The 17,165-nt window shown below is 35.2% G+C and overlaps 1 protein-coding gene across 1 annotated transcript in view; it reads left to right on the top strand.

Moving 5' to 3' along the window:
• The window catches only part of LOC115929260 (OTU domain-containing protein 3-like), a 78,877-nt gene that overhangs the window by 46,669 nt on the left and 15,043 nt on the right, over positions 1 to 17,165 (top strand). The window lies entirely within an intron of this gene.

The following is a 17,165-nucleotide window of genomic DNA, read 5'->3' as shown; positions in this document are numbered from 1 at the left end:
TCTCTACAAATACAGTTGTCACAAGATTTCATTTTGACAAAGGTATCATGGCGTTTTTTGCGATTAAAGGAGGCATGTCAATTTTTCACATTTTGCGTGTATTCTCTATGGGACATGACTTTTTCTCAAAACTTGATTCTACATTCTCGTCTTTCGCGAGCAATATCTCCGTCGTTTTATCTTTGTTTACGCTGAGCTTTGAGTATGTTGTAGCTGAGAAAATAAGCTATCGTAAGTGTGTCCTTTATTTTTCGATCAGATGCCGGGATCATGCTCATATTTCACTTACAAAGTGGGATTTGATAATTCCATTTTCCGTTTACGTGTAATCTCTATGGGAAATGTTTTGGTATATCGGTAACGCACTTGACTTCCGACCTCAAGGTCCCTGGTTCGAGTCCGGGCGTCTCCAACAATTTTTTTTCTTCACTTTTTTTTCTTTTTGACCTTTCACTGTACCATCTCCTTTGAATATTAAAACACGTACAATCGCAAATAATGTAATAAACAACCATATTTACTTTATTATTACCCTATTATCACTAGATCCATTACTTTTGGCGTGTAATCCTTATGGGAGATGACTTTTTCTCAAATCTGGATTCTACATTCTTGTCTTTTGCGAGCAATATCGCCGTTATTTCGGCTTGGTTTTTGTTGATTTTTGAGTATGTTGTAGCTGAGACTATACGCTATCTAAATATTCTCTAATTTTGTTCAGTCTGATGTCATCGTGGTCTGTTGATGATAATCATCAACATCATCATCATCATCATCATCGTCATCACCATTACTATCAAGATCATCATCATCATGATCATCATGATGATCATCATTGTTTACATGTATATATAACTTCTCCCTTTCTCAATATAGTAAATATTATAATCTCTCATAAGACTTGAAGACAGACCACCTAATTCGTCTATATGACGAATTAAATTTCTAGTTATTATTATTATTATTATTATTTATTTTTATTTATTTTCACACTTTTTTGTTAACAGGATAACTCAAGATCAGTTTAGTCAATTTCGTTCAATTTTGGCACAGTCATAGGTCATTGTCATGAGACGTTAGAGTAACATTTTCAAGGTCATCAAGTTTTCATGACGTCATCCAGGCGCCATTTTGTGTTTTTTTTGGTACTTTTTACTCATGATCATATCTTCATAACGGAAAGGCATTTCTCATTCATATTTATCACGATTAAGGTCAATATCCGTCCGGTCAATTTCAGGTCAGAAAACGTGCGCGCATGCGTACGTCCGCGCGTCATCGCGCGCGCAAAAAATAAAAATGCTCCAAATCGTCTCAAATTTTTTTTGCATACGTTTCAGGCCATTTTAAGCATTTTGCAAAAAACGCGCGCACGCACATGCGCGCGCGTTTTCGCGCGTAATGGCATTTTGCAACAAAAAATCGCCAAATTTTTTATGTCATCATATTTGGCACATTTTTTCAAGCATTTTGATACCTTGTTCACCTTTTTCTGACCATTAATAACGGAATGAGCGTCCGTTTAAGATAATTTCCGTGCGTGCGAGCTCTTGTAATACATAGCATACATGGGCAAAAACATGCCTATACAAAATCCATTGTAGCGCTTTAGGATGGAAGATGAACCCAATTTTGTTTTCATATTTTGATAGAGTATGAATTGGAGATATGATTTCATGTCTCATTTGACCCTCAATTAACTCATGACGTCATCATAATGGCCTCCCAACTCAAAATTTCAATTTGCATATTATGACGTCAGCAGATTTCTTGAAAATTGATTGCATCTCTGTAAATATTGATCAATTTTCATCCAAATTTTTATATGTTTTAGCTGAGACAATTCCCTACAGATGCAGTAGACACGAATTTTCATTTTGACGAAAGCATCATGGCGTATTTTTGCGATTAAAGGAGGCATGTCAATTGTTTACATTTTGCGTGTATTCTCTATGGGACATGACTTTTTCTCAAAACTGGATTCTACATCCTGTCTTTTGCGAGCAATATCTCCGTCGTTTTAGCTTTGTTTACGCTGAACTTTGAGTATGTTGTAGCTGAGACAATAAGCTATCACAAGTGTGCCCTTTATTTTTCGATCAGATGCCGGGATCATCCTCATATTTCAATTACAAAGTGGGATTTGTGCATTCCATTTTCCGTTTACGTGTAATCTCTATGGGAAATGTTTTGGTATATCGGTAACGCACTTGACTTCCGACCTCGAGGTCCCTGGTTCGAGTCCGGGCGTCTCCAACAATTTTTTTTCTTCACTTTTTTTTCTTTTTGACCATTCACTCTACCATCTCCTTTGAATATTAAAACACGTACCATCGCAAATAATGTAATAAACAACCATATTTACTTTATTATTACCCTATTATCAATAGATCCATTACTTTTTGCGTGTAATCCTTATTGGAGATGACTTTTTCTCAAATCTGGATTCTACATTCTTGTCTTTTGCGAGCAATATCGCCGTTATTTCGGCTTGATTTTTGTTGATTTTTTAGTATGTTGTAGCTGAGACTATATACTATCTAAATGTTCTCTCATTTTTTTCAGTCTGATGTCATCGTGGTCTGTTGATGATAATCATCAACATCATCATGATCATCATCATCATCATCGTCATCACCATTACTATCAAGATCATCATCATCATCATGATCATCATTGTTTACATGTCTATATAACTTCTCCCTTTCTCAATATAGTAAATATTATAATCTATCATAAGACTTGAAGACAGACCACCTAATTCGTCCCCATGACGAATTAAATGTCTAGTTATTAAATATTTTTCTTATTTCTAACCACTTTTTTGTTAGCAAGATAACTTGAAAATGGTTCGATTAAATGCCTTGAAATTTGGCACACATATGTATAGGCATATGTACAAAGCACAATAACGTTTTTAACATTGACCTTCACTGATGACGTCATCTAGGCGCCATTTTGTAAAAATCAACTCATGATCATATCTTCATAACCAAAAGCTATTTCTCGTTCATATTTATCATGATCGAGGTCAATATCCGTCCGGTCAATTTCAGGTCAAAAAACGCGCGCGTGCGCGTACGTCCGCGCGTCAATGCGCGCGCAAAATTTTAAAATGCTCAAAATCGTCTCAAAATCATTTTGCATACGTTTTAGGCCATTCTAAGCATTTTATAAAAAATCGCGCACACGCACATGCGCGTGCGTTTTCGCGCGTAAAACTTTTACGCAACATAGAATCGCCATTTTTTTCTTTCATAATATTCCACATATTTTTACAAACAAATTGATACCATGTTTATCTCTTTATGACTATTAATGACGGTATGATCGACCGTTAAACATAAATTTCCGTGCGCGCGAGCTCTTGTAATACATAGCATATATGGGCAAAAATATGCCTATACAAAATCCATTGTAGCTCTTTAGGATGCAAGATGACCTCAATTTGTTTTCATATCTTGATAAAGTATGAGTCGGAGATATGATTTCATGTCTCATTTGACCCTCAATTAACTCATGACCTCATCATAATGGCCTCCGAACTCAAAATTTCAATTTGCATATTATGACGTCATCATATATTTGGAAAATTGATTGTATCTCTGTAAATATTGATCAATTTTCTTTCAAATTATAATAGGTTCTAGCTGAGACAATTTACTACAAAAACATTCAATTCGACAAAGGAATCATGGCGTATTGTTGCGATTAAAGGAGGCATGTCAATTTTTCACTTTTTGTGTGTATTCTCTACGGGACATGACTTTTTCTCAAAACTGGATTCTACATTCCCGTCTTTCGCGAGCAATATCTCCGTCGTTTTAGCTTCGTTAAAAATGAACCATGAGTATGTTGTAGCTGAGACGATTAGCTATCTCAAATGCGCCCTTCATTTTGTCTCAAATTTTAGTTGAACCAGCCCACCTATACTTGTTCCAAACAAGTATTACAAATCTAGTTTATTAGGTGATACGTACGTAGACGTATCACCTTTTGATTTCGTCAAGATTTTTATTATTTATTTATTTATTATTATTCTTCCTCGAATTTGTTCGCAGGATATCTCAAGACTGAATGAAGCCATTGTTCTGAATCTTTCAATGATGATATATCTTAGTCTAACTTAGAACTGCGTGAATTTTCAAAGACTCAAAGTCATCGTGACGTCATCCAGGCGCCATTTTGTGAAAATCAACTAATGATCATATCTTTATAACGAATAGTAATTGTTCATTCATATTTATCATGATTAAGATCAATATACGTCCAGTCAAGTTGAGGTCAATAAACGTGCGTAAATGCGCGCGTGCGCGCTCGTCCGCGCGTTTACGCGCGCGCAAAAATTAAAAATACTCTAAATCATCCCAAATTTTTTTTGCATACGTTTCAGGCCATATAAAGCATTTGATAAAAAAATTACGCACACGCGCATGCGCGCGAGTTTTCGCGCGTACTGGCATTTTGCAACATAGAATCGCCGATTTTTTTCTGTCATCATATTCGGTACATTTTTCCAAGCATTTTGATAATTTGTTCACCTTTTATTAACGCAATGAGCGTCCGTCAAAGTTGACAGCACGCGCGGATTTGTGTTATCTTTATCCACAATACATGGGCAAAAACATGCCTATATAAAATTCATTGTAACTCTTTAGAATAGATAGAAACTCCTAATATTTTGTCATATTTGGATAGATTATGAGTCGGAGATATGATTTCATGTCTCATTTGATCCTCAATTAACTCATGACGTCATCATAATGGCCTCCAAACTCAAAATTTTAATTTGCATATTATGACGTCAGCATATTTTTGGAAAATTGATTGTATCTCTGTAAATATGGATCAATTTTCTTTTTAATTTTGATATGTTCTAGCTGAGACAATTTTCTACAAATGTAATATTCACAATTTTTATTTTTGACAAAAGTATCATGGTGTATTTTTGCGATTTAAGGAGGCATGTCAATTTTTCGCATTTTGCGTGTATTCTCTATGGGACATGACTTTTTCTCAAAAGTGGATTCTACACTCCTGTCTTTCGCGAGCAAAATCTCCCATATTTTAGCTTTGTTTTCGCTGAGCTTTGGATATGTTGTAGCTGAGACAATGAGCTATCAAAAGTGCCCCCTTTATTTTTCGATTAGATGCCGGGATCATGCTCATATTTCACTTGCAAAGTAGGATTTCTGAATTCCATTTCCCGTTTACGTGTAATCGCTATGGGAGATGTTTTGGTATATCGGTAACGCACTTTACTTCTAACCTCGAGATCCCTGGTTCGAGTCCGGGTGTCTCCAACACTTTTTTTTCACTTTTTTTTTCATTTTGACCTTCACTGTACCATCTCCTTTGATTATTTAAACACGTAGATTCGCAAATAATGTCATAAATAACCCTTTTTACTTTATTATTACCCTATTTTCACTTAATCCATTACTTTTTGCGTGTAATCCCTATGGGAGATGACTTTTTCTCAAATCTGGAGTCTACATTCCTGTCTTTTGCGAGCAATATCGCCGTTATTTCGGCTTGGATTTTGTTGATTTTTGAGTATGTTGTAGCTGAGACTATATGCTATCTAAATCAACCCTCATTTTTTCAATAAGATGTCATGATCGCGCTCATGATCATTATCATCAAGATCATCATTATCATAATGATGCTAATCATTTATCAATTACATTTTCATTTCTTTGAATAAGATAAAATCGTCAAAAGGTGTTCTTCATGATGTAAATTAGAGTCAAATGTGTAACTGGTTACTGCACAGGGTCAAAGGTCATATATTGTTTCAATCTATCTTCCCTAGATCCATGATGATCAAGGAGACACAATTTAATCTTGACATATGAATAGATCATAATGGGAGAAGCATATGAATGGGAGAAGCAAAATAATATATCGTGTAATGCATTATTCGTTATGTAAACCATTATCATACGTATCACCTAATTCGTCTGACGATTTAAAGTCTAGTTAGGTGGTCTGTTGAAAACAGATCACCTATTGTTTTCGTCAGAATTTTCTTTCTTTATTTATTTATTTATTAGGTGGTCTGTCGTTCGACAGATCACCTATTGTTTTCGTCAGAATTTTCTTTCTTTATTTATTTATTTATTAGGTGGTCTGTTGAAAACAGATCACCTATTGTTTTCGTCAGAATTTTCTTTCTTCTTTATTATTATTTATTTATTCTTTATTTTTATTTCTCCCCCTTTTTTGTTCAGAGGATAACTGAAGATCAGTTTAATCAATTTCTTTTAATTTTAGCACAGTTATAGGTCATTGTCATGAGACGTGACGGGAACATTTTCAAGGTCATTAGGTTATCGTGACGTCATCCAGACGCCATTTTGTGAAATCACGTTATCCATCATATCTTCATGATGCATAAGCAAAGGTCATTCATATTTATATCACATATACTTCAGGTCAAGGGTCAACAGGTCATGTCATCAAAGGTCACATAAAGGTCATGACGCGCGCGTACGCGTGCGTCAAAATTTTAAAATGCTCAAAATCACCTAACTATTAAACGAGAGTACGAATCAGGCAATTTTAAGCATTTCAAAATTTTCCGTCCGTACGTGTCCCCGCGCGCGTTGCGCGCGCTCACAACGCGCGGAAAAAGGTCAAATTCAAAATGTTTACATGATTTAGATTCCTCTTACCGTAAATGACAATTTACATTAATTTCAGTCACCCTTGACCTTTAATAAGGCCGTGAGCGCGCGTCAAAGTTCAAAATCCGCGCGTGCTGCTATGGGCAATATAATGCAAATTTGATCAAAAACATGCCATTTTAAAAATCAAAATAGCTCTTCAGATAGTCCAATGACCCCAACTTTTATATCATGGTTAGAAAAAACATGAGTTGGAGATATGATTTCATGTCTCATTTGACCCTCAATTAATTCATGACGTCATCCTAATGGCCTCCCAACTCAAAATTTCAATTTGCATATTATGACGTCAGCAGATTTCTGGAAAATTGATTGTATCTCTGTAAATATTGATCGATTTTCTTTTAAATTTCGATATGATCTAGCTGAGACAATTCTCTACAAATGCAGTTGCCCCACGTTTTCATTTTGACAAAGGTATCATGGCGTATTTTTGTGATTAAAGGTGGCATGTCAATTTTTCACGTTTTGCGTGTATTCTCTATAGGACATGACTTTTTCTCAAAACTGGATTCTACATCCTGTCTTTTGCGAGCAATATCTCCGTCGTTTTAGCTTTGTTTTCGCTGAGCTTCGAGTATGATGTAGCTGAGACAATAAGCTATCACAAGTGTGCCCTTTATTTTTCGATCAGATGCCGGGATCATGCTCATATCTCACTTGCAAAGTGGGATTTGATCATTCCATTTTCCGTTTACGTGTAATCTCTATTGGAAATGTTTTGGTATATCGGTAACGCACTTGACTTCCGACCTCGAGGTCCCTGGTTCGAGTCCGGGGGTCTCCAACAAATTTTTTTTTCACTTTTTTTTCTTTTTGACCTTTTACTGTACCATCTCCTTTAAATATTAAAACACGTACAATCGCAAATAATGTAATAGACAACCATATTTACTTTATTATTACCCTATTATCACTTGATCCATTACTTTTTGCATGTAATCCTTAGGGGAGATGACTTTTTCTCAAATCTGGAGTCTACATTCTTGTCTTTTGATAGCAATATCGCCATTATTTCGGCTTGATTTTTGTTGATTTTTGAGTATGTTGTAGCTGAGACTATACGCTATCTCAACGTTCCCTCATTTTTTAATCAGATGTCATCATGGTCTGTTGATGATCATCAACATCACCATCATCATCATCATCGTCATCACCATTACTATCAAGATCATCATCATGATCATCATTCTTTACATGTCTATATAACTTCTCCCTTTTTCAATATAGTAAATATTGAATTAAAGATGAGCATGAACATAGGAATTAAAGACAGACCACCTAATTCGTCCCCATGACGAATTAAATTTCTAGTTTATTATTATTATTATTATTATTAGGTGGTCTGTTGAAAACAGATCACCTATTGTTTTCGTCAGAATTTTCTTTCTTCTTTATTATTATTTATTTATTCTTTATTTTTATTTCTCCCCCTTTTTTGTTCAGAGGATAACTGAAGATCAGTTAAATCAATTTCTTTTAATTTTGGCACAGTCATAGGTCATTGTCATGAGACGTGACAGGAACATTTTCAAGGTCATCAGGTCATCGTGACGTCATCCAGGCGCCATTTTGTGAAATCACGTTATCCATCATATCTTCATGATGCATAAGCAAAGGTCATTCATATTCATATCACATATACTTCAGGTCAAGGGTCAACAAGTCATGTCATCAAAGGTCACATAAAGGTCATGACGCGCACGTACGCGCGCGTCAAAATTTAAAAATGCTCAAAATCACTTAACTATTAAACGAGAGTACGAATCAGGTCATTTTAAGCATTTCAAAATTTTCCGTCCGTAAGTGTCACCGCGCGCGTTGCGCGCGCTCATAATGCGCGGAAAAGGTCAAATTCAAATTGTTTACATGATTTAGATTCCTCTTACCGTAAATGACAATTTACATTAATTTCAGTCACTCTTGACCTTTCATAAGGCCGTGAGCGCGCGTCAAAGTTAAAAATCTGCGCGTGCTGCTATGGGCAATATAATGCAAATTTGATCAAAAACATCCCATTTTAAAAATCAAAATAGCTCTTCAGATAGTCAATTGACCCCAACTTTTATATCATGGTCGGAAAAAACATGAGTTGGAGATATGATTTCATGTGTCATTTGACCCTCAATTAACTCATGACGTCATCATAATGGCCACCGAACTCATAATTTCAATTTGCATATTATGACGTCAGAAGATTTTTGAAAAATTGATTGTATCTCTGTAAATATTAATTAATTTTCTTCCAAATTTTGATATGTTCTACCTGAGAATATTGTCTACAAATGCAGTTTTCACGATATTTCATTTTGACAAGGGCATCATGGCGTATTTTTGCGATTAAAGGAGGCATGTCAATTTTTCACATTTTGCGTGTATTCTCTATGGGACATGACTTTTTCTCAAAACTGGATTCTACATTCTCGTCTTTCGGGAGCAATATCTCCATCGTTTTATCTTTGTTTATGCTGAGCTTTGAGTATGATGTAGCTGAGAGAATAAGCTATCACAAGTGTGCCTTTTATTTTTCGATCAGATGCCGGGATCATGCTCATATTTCACTTATAAAGTGGGATTTGTGAATTCTATTTTCCGTTTACGTGTAATCTCTATGGGAAATGTTTTGGCATATCGGTAACGCACTTGACTTCCGACCTGGAGGTCCCTGGTTCGAGTCCGGGAGTCTCCAACAATTTTTTTTTTTTTTTTTCTTTTTTGACTTTTCAATGATCATAAAATTGAAAACAGACCACCTAATTCGTCCCCACGACGAATTAAATTTCTAGTTTATTTTTATTTCTCCCCGTTTTTTGTTCATCGGTTAACTCAAGATCGGTTGTGTTAATTTCTTTCAATTTTGACACAGTCATAGGTCATTGTCATGAGACGTGACAGTAACCTTTTCAAGGTCATCAGGTCATCGTGACGTCATCCAGGCGCCATTTTGTGAAATCACGTTATCCATCATATCTTCATGATGCATAAGCAAAGGTCATTCATATTCATATCACATATACTTCAGGTCAAGGGTCAACAAGTCATGTCATCAAAGGTCACAAAAAGGTCATGACGCGCACGTACGCGCGCGTCAAAAATTAAAAATGCTCAAAATCACTTTACTATTAAAGGAGAGTACGAATCAGGTCATTTTAAGCATTTCAAAATTTTCCGTCCGTAAGTGTCCCCGCGCGCGTTGCGCGCGCTCACGACGCGCGGAAAAGGTCAAATTCATTTTTTTTACATGATTTAGATTCCTCTTACCGTAAATGACAATTGACATTAATTTCAGTCACCCTTGACCTTTCATAAGGCCGTGAGCGCGCGTCAAAAATCAAAATCCGCGCGTGCTGCTATGGGAAATATAATGCAAATTTGATCAAAAACATGACATTTTAAGAATCAAAATAGCTCTTCAGATAATCAATTGATCCCAACTTTTATATCATGGTTGGAAAAAGCATGAGTTGGAGATATGATTTCATGTGTAATTTGACCCTCAATTAACTCATGACGTCATCATAATGGCCTCCGAACTCAAAATTTTAATTTGCATATTATGACGTCAGCAGATTTTTGGAAAATTGATTGTATCTCTGTAAATATTGATCAATTTTCTTTCAAATTTTGATATGTTCTACCTGAGAATATTCTCTACAAAAGCAGTCACCACGATATTTCATTTTGACAATGGTATCATGGCGTATTTTTGCGATTAAAGGAGGCATGTCAATTTTTCACATTTTGCGTGTATTCTCTATGGGACATGACTTTTTCTCAAAACTGGATTCTACATTCTCGTCTTTCGCGAGCCATATCTCCGTCGTTTTATCTTTGTTTACGCTGAGCTTTGAGTATGTTGTAGCTGAGACAATAAGCTATCACAAGTGTGCCCTTTATTTCTCGATCAGATGCCGGGATCATGCTCATATCTCACATACAAAGTGGGATTTGATAATTCCATTTTCCGTTTACGTGTAATCTCTATGGGAAATGTTTTGGTATATCGGTAACGCACTTGACTTCCGACCTCGAGGTCCCTGGTTCGAGTCCGGGCGTCTCCAACAATTTTTTTTCTTCACTTTTTTTTCTTTTTGACCTTTCACTCTACCATCTCCTTTGAATATTAAAACACGTACAATTGCAAATAATGTAATAAACAACCATATTTACTTTATTATTACCCTATTATCACTAGATCCATTACTTTTGGCGTGTAATCCTTATGGGAGATGACTTTTTCTCAAATCTGGATTCTACATTCTTGTCTTTTGCGAGCAATATCGCTGTTATTGCTGCTTGGTTTTTGTTGATTTTTGAGTATGTTGTAGCTGAGACTATACGCTATCTAAATGTTCTCTAATTTTGTTCAGTCTGATGTCATCGTGGTCTGTTGATGATAATCATCAACATCATCATGATCATCATGATCATCATCATCGTCATCCCCATTACTATCAAGATCATCATCATCATGATCATCATGATGATCATCATTGTTTACATGTCTATATAACTTCTCCCTTTCTCAATATAGTAAATATTATAATCTCTCATAAGACTTGAAGACAGACCACCTAATTCGTCCCCATGACGAATTAAATTTCTAGTTTATTATTATTATTATTATTATTTATTTTTATTTCTCCCCGTTTTTTGTTCATCGGTTAACTCAAGATCGGTTGTGTTAATTTCTTTCAATTTTGACACAGTCATAGGTCATTGTCATGAGACGTGACAGTAACCTTTTCAAGGTCATCAGGTCATCGTGACGTCATCCAGGCGCCATTTTGTGAAATCACGTTATCCATCATATCTTCATGATGCATAAGCAAAGGTCATTCATATTCATATCACATATACTTCAGGTCAAGGGTCAACAAGTCATGTCATCAAAGGTCACATAAAGGTCATGACGCGCACGTACGCGCGCGTCAAAATTTTAAAATGCTCAAAATCACTTAACTATTAAACGAGAGTACGAATTAGGTCATTTTAAGCATTTCAAAATTCTCCGTCCGTACTTGTCCCCGCGCGCGGTGCGCGCGCTCACAACGCGCGGAAAAGGTCAAATTTAATTTGTGTACATGATTTAGATTCCTCTTACCGTAAATGACAATGTACATTAATTTCAGTCACTCTTGACCTTTCATAAAACCGTGAGCACGCGTCAAAGTTCAAATTCCGCGCGTGCTGCTATGGGCAATATAATGTAAATTTGATCAAAAACATGCTACTTTATAAATCGAAATAGCTCTTCAGATAGTCCATTGACCCCCAATTTTTATATCATGGTTGGAGAAAGCATGAGTTGGAGATATGATTTCATACCACCCTGACTCGTACAAAGTGAAATAAAGTCATCATATTGGCATCCAAACTCAAACAAATGTATTTTGTTGATGACGTCATTTTTGTCTTTGTTTATTTAAGATTATCTCACTTATCGGTGATTGATCTTCTCCCAGATTTCTAAATGTTGTAGCTGAGATATTTCTCTATCAAAATATATCATTTATTTTTCATTTAGATGACGTCATCATAGTTAAATATTCGATTAAAGGTGACTATGCATAATTTGTCATATTTACGTGTTATGTCTACGGGAGGTCACTTTTTTCAAAACATGAATCTGCATGACAAGGTGTTTTGACCAGGATCTCGATTGTTATTCAATAGTTTTCTTCCAAATTTTAGTATGTTGTAGCTGAGACTATTTGCTATCTAAATATTTCCTCAATTTTTTTAATCAGTTGTCAGAATCATGCTTTTGCTCATCATCATTAACTTTAACGTTTTTATCGTCATATAACATTATCATTATCATCATCATCACCTTTACTATCATGATCATCAACATGTTCATCATGATCATCATTGTTTACATGTCTATATAACTTGTCCCATTCTCAAATCTATCATAAGACTTAGACAGACCACCTTATTCGTCTTCGTGACGAATTAAATTCTAGTTTATTTATTATTATTCTTCCTCGAATTTGTTCGCAGGATATCTCAAGACTGAATAAAGCCATTATCATGAAACTTGCCATGATGATAGATCTTAGTCTAACTTAGAACTGCGTGACTTTTTAGAGAGTCAAAATTATCGTGACGTCATCCAGGCGCCATTTTGTGAAAATCAACTAATGATCATATCTTCATAACGGAAAAGTATTTCTCATTCATAATTATCACGATTAAGATAAATATTGGTCCGGTCAAGTTGAGGTCAATAAAAGTGCGTAAATGCGCGCGTGCGCGTTCGTCCGCGCGTTTACGCGCGCGCAAAAATTTAAAATGCTCCAAATCATCCCAAATTTTTTTTGCATACGTTTCAGGCCATATGGAGCATTTGATAAAAAAATTACGCACACGCGCATGCGCGCGCGTTTTCGCGCGTACTGGCATTTTGCAACATAGAATCGCCGATTTTTTTTCTGTCATCATATTCGGTACATTTTTCCAAGCATTTTGATAATTTGTTCACCTTTTATTAACGCAATGAGCGTCCGTCAAAGTTGACAGCACGCGCGGATTTGCGTTATCTTTATCCACAATACATGGGCAAAAACATGCCTATATAAAATTCATTGTAACTCTTTAGAATAGATAGAAACTCCTAATATTTGTTCATATTTGGATAGATTATGAGTTGGAAATATGATTTCATGTCTCATTTTATCCTCAATTAACTCATGACGTCATCATAATGGCCTCCAAACTCAAAATTTCAATTTGCATATTATGACGTCAGCATATTTTTGGAAAATTGATTGTATCTCTGTAAATATGGATCAATTTTCTTTTTAATTTTGATATGTTCTAGCTGAGACAATTTTCTACAAATGTAGTATTCACAATTTTTATTTTTGACAAAAGTATCATGGTGTATTTTTGCGATTAAAGGAGGCATGTCAATTTTTCGCATTTTGCGTGTATTCTCTAATGGGACATGACTTTTTCTCAAAACTGGATTCTACACTCCTGTCTTTCGCGAGCAAAATCTCCGTTGTTTTAGCTTCGTTTTCGCTGAGCTTCGGATATGTTGTAGCTGAGACAATGAGCTATCAAAAGTGTGCCTTTTATTTTTCGATTAGATGCCGGGATCATGCTCATATTTCACTTGCAAAGTAGGATTTCTGAATTCCATTTCCCGTTTACGTGTAATCGCTATGGGAGATGTTTTGGTATATCGGTAACGCACTTGACTTCCAACCTCGAGATCCCTGGTTCGAGTCCGGGTGTCTCCAACACTTTTTTTCCCCACTTTTTTTTCCTTTTGACCTTCACTGTACCATCTCCTTTGATTATTTAAACACGTAGATTCGCAAATAATGTCATAAGTAACCCTTTTTACTTTATTATTATTACCCTTTTTTTCACTTAATCCATTACTTTTTGCGTGTAATCCCTATGGGAGATGACTTTTTCTAAAATCTGGAGTCTACATTCCTGTCTTTTGCTGGCAATATCGCCGTTATTTCGGCTTGGATTTTGTTGATTTTTGAGTATGTTGTAGCTGAGACTATATGCTATCTAAATCAACCCTCTTTTTTTTCAATAAGATGTCAAAATCGCGCTTATGATCATGATCATGATCATCATGATCATCATTATCATAATGATGATAATCATTTATCAATTACATTTTCATTTCTTTGAATAAGATAAAATCGTCAAAAGGTGTTCTTCATGATGTAAATTAGAGTCAAATGTGTAACTGGTTACTGCACAGGTTCAAAGGTCATATATTGTTTCAATCTATCTTCCCTAGATCCATGATGATCAAGGAGACACAATTTAATCTTGACATATGAATAGATCATAATGGGAGAAGCATATGGATGGGAGAAGCATTTTACAAAATAATATATCGTGTAATGCATTATTCGTTATGTAAACCATTATTATACGTATCACCTAATTCGTCTAAGTGACGAATTAAAGTCTAGTTTTTATTATTATTCTTCCTCGAATTTGTTCGCAGGATATCTCAAGACTGAATAAAGCCATTGACATGAATCTTTTACTGATGATAGATCTTAGTCTAACTTAGACCTGCGTGACTTTTCAAAAACTCAAAGTCATCATGACGTCATCTAGGCGCCATTTTGTGAAAATCAACTTATGATCATATCTTCATAACGAAAAGACAATTCTCATGTATAATTATCAGGATTAAGATCAATATCCGTCCGGTCAATTTCAGGTCAATAAATGCGCGCAAAAATGCGCGTACGCTTACGTGCGCGCGTTAACGCGCGCGAATTTTTTTAAAATGCTCAAAATCATTCCAAATTTTGTTTGCATACGTTTTAGGCCATTATAAGCATTTCATAAAAAATCACGCAAAACACGCATTTTTGCGCGTTTTCGTTCGTCACGGCCGAACGAAAAATAATTCCTCTGCAATAATCATTGACAGAATGTTCCTCATATTTTTCCGAACAAATTGATACCATGTTCATCTCTTTATCACTATAAATAACGGAATGAGCGTCCGTCCAAGATAAATATCCGCGCGCGCGAGGTCATGTATTACATAGCATATATGGGCAAAAACATGCCTATAAAAAGTACATCGGGATGAATAAGGACTGCCATAAATGCATCTTGACGTCATCATAATGGCTTGAAAGCCAAATAAAAATTTGCATATTATGACGTCATTATATTTATGGAAAATTTAGTGTATTTCTCATAATATTGACTGATTTTCTTCCAAATTTCGGTATCTTGTAGTTAAGGCAATTGCCTTTAAGATAAATACACACTACTTTTTATTTCATTGACGTCATCATAGTACAAAATTCAATCAAAGGCCACATTTCAGAATTTTCTTAATTTGCGTGTTATGCCTAAGGAAGGTGAATTTCGTTCACATCATGAATCTTCATGACATTGATCTTTGAGCACTATCTAGCTTATGAGTACTCTATGTTCTCCCAAATTTTGATTCGGTGTAGCTAATAAATTATCTACAATATTGACGTACATCATTTACGTTAATATATCATTTCTGGCAGTTTATATGCACTAGTTACAATTTGTGTTACCTATTTTAATTTGAAGTATATTTACAGTACTCTTGTTTGGACACTCATGATTATTGTTATTCATATAAATATACTTTTTCGGCAGTACTATTCTATCGTTATATTTTTAGATATTTATCTTGATTATTTATTGTTTGTTTTAAATATGTCATTTGATGTACCATTATCATTTTTATGTTAATTCGATGTATTTACATTGTTTCACACGGCTCTAATGGAAATCAGTCTTGTAACTGTTTGGGCTTCTTTAACCGTGTATTAATATCAATATCAATTCAATATCAAAATCATTTCGATGACATCATCTTAGTGAAAAATTCAATTAAAGGCGACATGTCAGAATTTTCTTAGTTAGCGTGTTAGGCGACTTTTTCTGAAATCCTGATTCTACAAATCTCTATCGAATACCTGAAGGGGGCGCTATACCACTCTTAATCATGATCTTTATCGTATTTATGATCATTATCATTAGATCGTCATCGGCACACTTTCATGATAACAAAATAGCACGTATCACCTAATTCGTCAAAGTGACGAATTAAAGTCTAGTTATTATTTATTTAGTTAGGTGATACGTACGTAGACGTATCACCTTTTGATTTCGTCAAGATTTTTATTATTTATTTATTTATTTATTATTTATTATTATTCTTCCTCGAATTTGTTCGCAGGATATCTCAAGACTGAATAAAGCCATTATCATGAAACTTGCCATGATGATAGATCTTAGTCTAACTTAGAACTGCGTGACTTTTTAGAGAGTCAAAATTATCGTGACGTCATCCAGACGCCATTTTGTGAAAATCAACTAATGATCATATCTTCATAACGGAAAAGTATTTCTCATTCATAATTATCACGATTAAGATAAATATCCGTCCGGTCAAGTTGAGGCCAATAAAAGTGCGCAAATGCGCGCGTGCGCGTTCGTCCGCGCGTTTACGCGCGCGCAAAAAATTAAAATGCTCCAAATCATCCCAAATTTTTTTTGCATACGTTTCAGGCCATATGGAGCATTTGATAAAAAAATTACGCACACGCGCATGCGCGCGCGTTTTCGCGCGTACTGGCATTTTGCAACATAGAATCGCCGATTTTTTTCTGTCATCATATTCGGTACATTTTTCCAAGCATTTTGATAATTTGTTCACCTTTTATTAACGCAATGAGCGTCCGTCAAAGTTGACAGCACGCGCGGATTTGCGTTATCTTTATCCACAATACATGGGCAAAAACATGCCTAGATAAAATTCATTGTAACTCTTTAGAATAGATAGAAACTCCTAATATTTTTTCATATTTATATAGATTATGAGTCGGAGATATGATTTCATGTCTCATTTTATCCTCAATTAACTCATGACGTCATCATAATGGCCTCCAAACTCAAAATTTTAATTTGCATATTATGACGTCAGCA

Source organism: Strongylocentrotus purpuratus, unplaced genomic scaffold (genome assembly GCF_000002235.5).
Source record: "Strongylocentrotus purpuratus isolate Spur 01 unplaced genomic scaffold, Spur_5.0 spur5_scaffold_4, whole genome shotgun sequence".
Classification (NCBI taxonomy): domain Eukaryota; kingdom Metazoa; phylum Echinodermata; class Echinoidea; order Camarodonta; family Strongylocentrotidae; genus Strongylocentrotus; species Strongylocentrotus purpuratus.
This window is presented reverse-complemented; position numbering and strand designations above follow the sequence as displayed.